We start from the raw sequence: 9538 nt of genomic DNA on the forward strand, positions 1-9538 counted from the left end.
TATACCAAGAATAAGATACAATTATTCATTCTTACCCCCATCCAACGCTTTGGGTACACACTCTCCCCTATCCCATTTCAGTCTCTGGAGAGGCTTAAATTTAGTTCAGTTCCTACTTGGAATTGACTTTACCATGTTCCCATTCAGACTCAGCATGAGTTCTCAGTTCAGGGATTGTTGGGTGTGGATTATTTCCAAATGTGACTTCTTGCTCCCCTGGGCATTGATGCTGAACTGGCTGCAAACAAAGATGAGCACAGAAATTCTCTCTCTTGACATTTTGAGACCCCCAAAATTGGATGCTCCTGTTTCTTCACTAAGAATGGAAATGAACGGCTAAGGACTGAGATCTATTTCATAGGGCATCTGTGTCAGAAAGAAGAGAATAGTTAAAATATTGACTCTAACTGAAGGCTTGTCAGTAAAGGAATTAAAATAAACTACCATGGCAAAGCAAGGGAATTAGGTGAAGAATTAGCCTGGTCTGACATGTCCCAGACCTTTTTGAAGATGCTTTCTGAGCTGCCTCTCTAACTGAAAAAGGTAGCTGCATAGTTAGCAGATGGAACCAGTTAATATAACGTCTGTCTACACATATCCAAGTCTCTCCAAAATACTTCCATTACATGTCATTACAACCCTTCCAGTTCCAAATCTGTGAGCTTATGTTTCCATTTTTTTCTGTTCCTTATGTTTCTGTCTTTTACATCCAGACTTCTGTCTCCTTCTTTTCAAAGGATATAACTTATTGTCCTTTTCTCTATCTGTGACCCAAGTGGGCTATGCAGATTTTAAAAATTACTTTTCTTCCCCAACCAGGAAAACCTCTAGTAAGGTGGGCCCTATGAATTTTCTCCTTTGTGGAGTCTTTAGAGATTGATCATCTTTTTTGAGATCTCATTTAGAGGGAGGCTACCACAAATTTGCTATTCCCCAGGCCCCTGGAAAATTGCCCATTATTGGTCCAATTCCATTCTTTTCTAGAAGAATGAAGCTAGACAATATCAAAACAATAGCAGCTGGATATATTTCTCTCATATCCCTCTTTCTCCAAGCATCTGTTCAAGATGTCCTGGACTTCTTCAGAATAGAGAAAAAACATTTGGGGTTAGTTTAGTACTTTTCACATTTTGAAATCATCTCTGAACACTTTATTCCCATATCCTGAATAGATCTTCTGGCTTATGGGATATTTTTCCAGTTCTTCCTCATCTTCATTAATCATCACTGGCTTGAGATGGGGATTGTAGCAGCAAGATACTGAAGTCATTTTCACATGATCCTTTTCCATCCTCACCTATGGACTCCATGATATCATGGCATAGGCTTTTCCCTCAGGGTATAAATGCTCATGTGCCATTCAGTGGTTTTCAAAACTGGCTCCTCTGTTCTACTGAATGGATTAGCTTCAGAGCCCAGTGGAAAAAATGAGAGATCTACCTATAAATGGACAACCTCATACCATTCTGTAGCAGCAGTCCTCCCATTGTCAGAATTGTAGTTTTTAAAAGGAAAAGAGATATCTTAATTGAGGTCAACCTCAATTAATGGGATGTGAGTACCTTGAAACTGGATTGGGATGAAGGGTGAAGAGTGGACACAAAATAGGACTCAGGGAAATCCCTTGGCATTAGAGATTTCACAGAGAGAAAGAATCCAATTTCTGGAGTGACTCCTTCCCTACTCCCAGATTGTCTCTGAGCAATGTCACTCTTTAAGGAAAATGATCTTATTTGGGATACCCATCAGAAAAGAGGAATTATGTATCCTTTCTTCTCTGGTTTTCTCCAAGAGAAATGATTTCAGAAAGTCTTATGAACCATCATTCTCTCCAACTCAGACATCTTAAGAGAGAAAAAGAATAGACACACTAAATAAAAAAATCTCCAATCACTACTTATCAAACTTCCAAGATCTAACTTAACAGTCACCATTTCCCTTATTCCCCCAGCTAGAAGATCTCTTTCTCTCCTTGTCTGTCTCACAGGAAGTCATATCTTTCCTCAAGAGAACTTAATACACATCCTACTTTGGACTAGCCTATTCCATCCCAGAGACCTGGACTATGTTGCAGATATATCAGTAATTCCTGTTATGCCAAACATGGGATCATCTTGCATATATTAAGTGATGGTTGACTGATTGATATTACTGGTGTTAGAAAATGATCATGTTGTTGTGGCCTCAATCTCAGATAGCTTTAACTATTGTAGCCTCAACTTTGTGATTTGTAAAATGAGCGGATTGAACTAGATGACATCTATGTTCCCTTTATCCAGGTCTGGATCGCTGATCATTCTAACTTTTATCATTAGAAATTACATTTCAAGGGTCATAGTCAAACCAATGCCATCTTTGAATCCAAAAAATAAAAGTTTAAAAGCCTCATGATATAGTGGAAAAAAAAATTCAACCTTGAAATCAGGAAAAAACTGAGTATCCCTCTTCTGACAGATATTGACTGAATAATTTGAATCAGCTTACTTAATCTTTTATTGCCCCACCAACCAATTCTTGGTTGAAAAATAGTTTCAGCTTTTAATTTCTGAAAGGAATTCTCTCTCCAGGAATTCTTACCTGATCATCACAAGTCAAAAAATATATAATATGGGTTTACTATTGTAGACAGAAATTTAATTTGTCTGTTAATGAGGAGATATGGAAATCCAAGTGATCTCTGGAACCCTAAACATTGATTGCATTTAATAAAACTTCTATTTCCATTCCCCTGGAGAAAAGATTTTCAACTTGCATTTTGAAACAATAGATGATAAATACATAAGTAGACAGGTAGATGGATAGATATAAAGATCAACTATGAATTTTTGTTTTATGCATTTAAAAATATTATTTTGAGAATAGGGCCACAGGCTACGACTGCCAAAGGAATCTGTGACATACAAAACAGGTTAAGAAGCCCTGCCTTAGTAGTTGATGTAGTGTCTTCTGGCCATTACTCATTTATCTCTTGATGTGTGCAATTACAGAAGACATCCAAGTGCCTTGAAGATTTCAGTGCACAATTAGCCTTGTCTCTTGGGGTTTCTGAGACTGCAGCTAAAGAAAGAGTAAAAAGGCTAGGACTAAACTCAGAGAAAGGAAGTTTCTGAAAGGGCTGCAGTAGATGAAGTTGATGACCAATGCAGAACCTCTTTATCATTTGGGAAGGAAGCAAAAAAAAAAAAAAAAGCAAATTGCAGTTTAGAAATCACTATAGTTTCTAGAATCTCAGGGCTTCTTAAACTTTTCTAATGTAAGGTTGATTGTGGTGGTACAAACTATCTATTCCTCTTGTGAACTGAAGACCCCTACCACTAGTAACAATAAAAACAAAAACTCACCCAAAGTGGTTGGTTATTGATGGAAATGGAGAAGGCAGGATCTAATTTCTGTCAGCTATTCTAAGTGTAGGGGAGTCGATCAAGGAAGTCCCCAGAAGTCAAGAACAAGTATTTTCAGCCTTAGCTGAAAACAAAGGCTAAACCTAGATATGACTAGCTCCTAGGCCACTTAGACCTTGCTTCAAACAAATACATATGCAAATCTAAATGCTCAGAGAGAATCTGGGAGTAGGGGAGGAGTCCAGAAACTTCCCTAAGTTTCTCTTCCTTTCTCCCTGACCCTTGAATAAGTATGGCTGGGAAATCCCTTCCCAGATTTTTAGGAGGAGGGGAGGGTCTGGAAGAGAGGCAAGTGAGGAGATTCCCTTTGCTGTGGTGGCAAGATGTGTTGTTGTCTTAAGGGATGATTTCTCAATCATATAGTCCTTGACCTTTAGACCTTTGTTTCCTAAGTAATATTTTACAACAAATGGTTGTATTGAGAAATTGTCTTTACATGTATCCAACCACTTTGGATGAGTTTTTATTGTTAGTTGTAGGGGAAGAAGAGGTTGGAAAAATGAAGCAGTTCCCATGGTACAGGCTGAAAATTTTTTGGAAAATCATGAGATTATTGCCAGAAGTCTCAAAATTCATAGCTCTACTAAGCTTTACAATTTTAATCTTCATTTAGCTCCAATAAAATGTGCAGAATCGATAATAGGTTAGGTGAATTTTGTTGCTTCCAGCTCCTGAAAGCTGCAAGATGGCCCTAGCCTCTATCTCATTAAATGACTCAACCAACTCACCTTTTGTAGACTGAATAAATATGTCTTGTACATGTATGTATTACTACTATTTTTCAAATATATGTAATGTAAAATTCATATTCATTTGAAAATATGATTGAATTCATAGTAGTTTTTGATTGTCATCTATTAATCAACAAATGTGCTATTATTACATGGGAGTCCACATTTAAAAAAATATTAAAAAGTCCTTATACTCAAAAAGTTGGGAACTCTGATTTAGTGGAAAGTATATAAAATTTTGGATTTATTTTGGATCAGTCACCAGAGAGGTATCTTTCTTTAAGGGATAGAATATCATTGTTGGAGTAATGATGGTCTAAATTCAAATCTTGCTTCAGTTATTTTCTAGGTATGACCCTGGACAAGTCCCTTTAGTTCTCTGTGCCTCAATTTCCTCATCTGTAAAATGAGTGATAGGCTACTTGCATCACTTCAGACACTTATTTAGCTTCTCTAAGCCTTAAATTTTCTCCTTTGTCCTAGGGAGATAATAATGTCTTTCATACTTCTTTCCTTTAGGAAATTGTGGTGAAGCTTAAATAAAATCATGTTCAGTAACTCCTCTGGACATTTTTTCAAACTTGTCAATCAGATTTTTATAATGGACATTTGTGGATGTACAAAGGAATTCTGTAGGTCTATATTATAAAACTATTGCTCAGCAGCCACCAGCTTTGATCTTACTTTGAATAACCTTCCAATAGAGTCAATAACAAAGAGATTTACTAAGATGGCACAGTAAGGACAGCAGTTACACAAAATTCCTTTTATAAAGGTGGGATGTACTCTCCTACAAATATACATAGCATTAGTGGGAAGAGTGGATACAAACTTCAAGTGAGACCCATACATAGAAAATACATGTAGCTCAGGTAACCCAAGGATCTCTTGCACTAGAGTTCCCGTGTACTTTCTATTCTCATACTATATTCATAATGTTTTTCCTAACTATCTCAGATGTCTGGCTGGTATTCTCTGTAATCCACAGTTGGGTCTCTTCTCAATGGCCAGAAGTTATGTTGCTTAAATTGCTTCCTGCCCTTGACAATATGTGCTTTTGTGTCTCCCAACTATATTTCTTGCTTGATATAGTATCTTCTACTGAGAAAGTAAGTCCCCTTATAAGATGTTCTATAAAGCTGGGGAGTTGGAGTTGAGGAAAATGGGGAAGAAAATTTCCCTTCCCATTTTTTTCTGCCTTCTGCTAGAAACAGAGGAGGTTACAGCCCCCCAAATTTCCTTGCCTCAATTATTCTTTCAGGCAGGTAGGCTTGGTTTTGAATAAAAAAAACAACTTGAGGGGCAGATCTTCAATCACTCTGTGTAAAATCTTTCACTCATGCAGAATCATTCTGAAGTAACTATGTTTTAATCATGCTTAATTTTGGCTACATTCGGAACATGCATTAATTATATACACACTAATAATATTTTCTAAGCCTATTCCCTCTTCCTTTGGAGTCTGAAGCTCTAAAGAGTGGGACACACAATGCTTTTTCAAGGGTGGAGCTTTTATTTGTTACACTCAAATAATTTCATGCTGTATATTTGTTCTAAACTTTCCATTTGGTAAATGTTATAACTTCAGAGTATATTGTTTGGCAGAGCTTTCTTGCCTAAAAAGTTTTTATGATGCCATACATTTTCATCCTTTCCTCATTTTTATCTTTGCAATCTCCAACCTGGCCAGAGTAGTGAAAGCAGAGAGAAAGAAAGAATTTCAAAAGTTTTTTCCTTTTTATCTCTCCCTGAAAGTCTAATCAAAATACAATGAGAGTAAAACCCTGCTTAATATTAGCATAGCTGGGAGAGGTTTTGAGGCTTCATTAGTTTCACCCCTCCCCTCCTTTTTAAAGGTGCTGTCTCACTTAATTTTTTTAAAACATAAAAAATTAGAGTTCAGATTTTTTTTGGAATATAAATTTGGTTACATTTTTAAAGCTACAATTCTTGTCACGTTCTGTAGTTAATTTTATTGTGCTTAGTAAAAATGGTCATTACCGTTTTACACTCAGCTGTATGAAAAATGTTTTCTTTGGGAAGGCACCAGCTTCAGATAGGGAATAGACCAATATGTTGCACTGGAATAGAAAGCTGTCATTGCCAAATTCTATGCTTCAGCAAGGGCTTGCTTATATGTGATCTGTCTCTTTGGAAACAAGGAAAACTTGCCCTTTACCTCTCCAAAATCTTGAGGATTAAAGAAACCATCCATAAATCACTTCTATATAATGCTATACCAGACTCAAAACTTGTAGGCTTATAATTTTATTCTTAACTGAAGAATAATTTCATTTCTAACAAAATGGACATGATTCAGTTCTAGCATTCCCCTGAACATCATGGTACTGAAATCGAGTAATTTTTACAAGCTATTAACATGGATGTTTTCTGAGCTGTTGCAACAAGTCATGAGCAGGCCAACTGATCACTTAACAGAAAAAGTTAAGTAAAATTATTTAACTAGTACTTTAAAATTATATCACTTTTTATTTGAATGAAGGCCACAAGACTATAGGATATTTTGATCTTATATAAAAACTAGATAAGAAAGTGAGATTTAGAATAAATCCATTAATTAATAAAGTATAATTCAAATGACTAATAATGAACCTTTAAAATGGAGATTTATAAATTGTATATCATCCTTTGGAGGGAGTACATTTTTGAGTCCTTAGCAACTGCCAAATGGTAATTTTTTTCAATGTAGAGATGTTAGAAAAGCCCCTTAAAAACTTCAGTTTTCTATTCCCTTTAACCCTCCTCCCAATTATACATCCTCATACTTTCTTTTTCTTAAAAGGGGCCTTCTGAAACTTGGGCCTTTAGGCTAAATATTTCCAATCTGGCTCTGAAACTTAGAGAATGCTGACAGTGTTCAGTCTCATTTGAAAAATCAGGGACCCCAGGCAGAGGATAAGCAGTTGCAAAGCTCTCTGCTTTGACTATAATATCCTTAATACCCTGATACTTTTCATCCCCGAGAATTTCTCCTCAAATTATCTCATGGTGACCTGAGGACCAAAATCTTTTTGAATCTGAAATCAGTTCTATTCCTTCATAAATAAAATGGTCTACTTTTTGGAAATCTTCAGGAAATCAGAGCTGGGATCCCCAGTTTCAGTCCAGTAAGTCTTAATGCACTTTTATCTCCTAGGCAGATATTCTTGTTACAAGAATTCTTCCATCTGTGCCTTTGTTGCAAAGTTCCTAGCTCCATTATGGCTGCTGACAGGGTCTTACAGTTGGCAACCACTTGTTGTTGATAAGCCTTAAATTTGGGTATCAGGACTTGCTTCAGAATTTTGATGGCATGGTTGTGAGGTCCTTCCTGTAGTCTTGGGAAAAGAGCTGAATTATTAAGTGACTCCAGATTGTATGTACATCATTTTTTTTGCCTAAATTAGATGTCTTAGAGTCCTCACTATGTCTTTCTTGTAGAAGATCATGCTAGCCCAGCAAATTCGAACTTTGTATGTGGAAGTAGTTATCACACGGCAGTGTTCAAAGGAGGAAAGTACCATTGAAGCAGGCCATAAGATATGCTCCATTATCATCTGCAGTCTTCTGCATGTAGGCATAATCTATGTTCCTGGAATAGCACCTGTTTCCTACAATGATCAATTTTAATGAGGGAAGCAGGCCTTTTCTTCTACCAACTTTCTTAAGTCTAAAGTGAAAGCAATCCCTTCATTCAATAAAATTCAATATTTACTTTATAAGGAGTAGACTAAAAAAGATGGAAGTATAAGACCATGGGTAAGATGATCCCCATCAGCCATATCTAGATTCATAATCATCCCAAGTTGCAGGGCTGCAAAATTTACAGGAGAATCTGAGCATGGCTGAACATTGATTCCCCAGCTTTGTGGGTCCAGGCCATAGACTTGCATAGCCCTCTTCTGACTCAGAATCTTCAATTTATGCATACTGGGTACCAACATAATACCTCTAGAATGGGAAATCCTCCTGGATTCTGTAACGGCTTGGTTTGCAAAATTCTGTGAAGCAATCAGATCCAATCCAATCTTCTGGTGATTATTTTTCTTCTTAATGATTGTATATACTTTTATATCATTGTCTTTCAGTGATAGTTTCAGCATTTTTTGTTTGTTTCCCAATTGTTAACATTATGGTTCTTTCCATTGACTCTTGATGTCATACTTCTGGTCTAAAGATTCTTGGGCAGGCAAGTAACAGCAGGACACCCAACTGCAACTTTTTTTAATCCGAAGTGACAGCAGCCCCTTCATTCACTGAAATTTTTATGAGTGATAACATGTTCCCCTCCAAAGTATTCTAAGGTAAAAAGAACTTGTGCTTTCTAGAGAACTTCTGAAGTGGAACCTCAGTCAAGACCACCTCACTGCCTGCATTATCCCTTGGGGTCTGCAAAAATCTTTATTTCTTTTTTGAAGTTTCCCTATAAAATGGTTTATTAAGAATGCTTTGGTCTCTTAAAATTTTTCTCCTAGACTCTAGTTTTTCAAATCAAATTTTGAGCATGTACAGTTGACAACCAAGATCTTGTATTTATCTGACCAAATTTGTTTCCAAAAAATTTAAACCAAGGTTACTGAGTCCGGTCCATGCTGAAAATTTCCCAGCTGAACTGGCAGTCTTTTCCTTTTCCCAAGCTTTTAGCAGCTTGCCCGAATGGGAGTTGGCAGAAGGCTTACTCTGTGCCAATCCCATATTGGTATTTGTATCTCCTTGACCTTTTTGATCCTGGGCAAGTTAATGTTGAATAAGGACTCATACTTTCCCTGCCTCTTCTTTCATGCAGCTTCTGTTTCTTTGAACACAAATAAGAATTTGAAAAATAGCAAATTTTAGTTTGGGACCTCTTTTCTCCTTTAACTTTCTTAAGTTTGGGGAATTCAGTACTCTGATCTTCATGGCTTCTTAATCCCTGAATGAGACCACTCCACCCTGATTGGACAAAGATCCAAGAACTACATGTGAAATTAAGATAGACTCTATCTTAGTGATAGTTTCTCAGTGATAGTCATGCAGGTAAAGGGCTTCCAACTCCTGAATGGCTCACCAAATTGCTAAAAAAAAAATCCTTCTCTTCTCTGATTTAATGAGGCAAAATCTGAAAGTTAAAATAATTTTATTTAGCATCCAAAGCAGAAAAGTATTGGGTGGATTACCTGGTTTGAATCCCTCCTCTCCTTTTTATAAATAGAAGTAAACTACTCCCATTTCAATAAGGAGATGGGTTTAATGTGAAAGAAATAGTGTTAGTTCTTATGAAAAGATGGAGATAGTAAACACGTGACATATACTCATTATAAGAAGGTGGGATTGGGGTAAAAGAAATAAATCGTCATGTATGTTCTCTCCTGAAGGATTGCACTCTCCTACAGGCTGGCTGTGTAGCCAACATCAAGCAAGATTAAA

At 36.6% G+C, this 9538-nt stretch overlaps 1 pseudogene; it reads right to left on the minus strand.

The window, feature by feature from the left end:
- Positions 1-6928: 6928 nt before the first annotated feature.
- LOC127546921 (serine hydroxymethyltransferase, cytosolic-like) lies at positions 6929-8723 on the minus strand (annotated as a pseudogene).
- Positions 8724-9538: the final 815 nt, after the last annotated feature.

This window comes from Antechinus flavipes, chromosome 2, assembly GCF_016432865.1.
Source record: "Antechinus flavipes isolate AdamAnt ecotype Samford, QLD, Australia chromosome 2, AdamAnt_v2, whole genome shotgun sequence".
Lineage (NCBI taxonomy): Eukaryota > Metazoa > Chordata > Mammalia > Dasyuromorphia > Dasyuridae > Antechinus > Antechinus flavipes.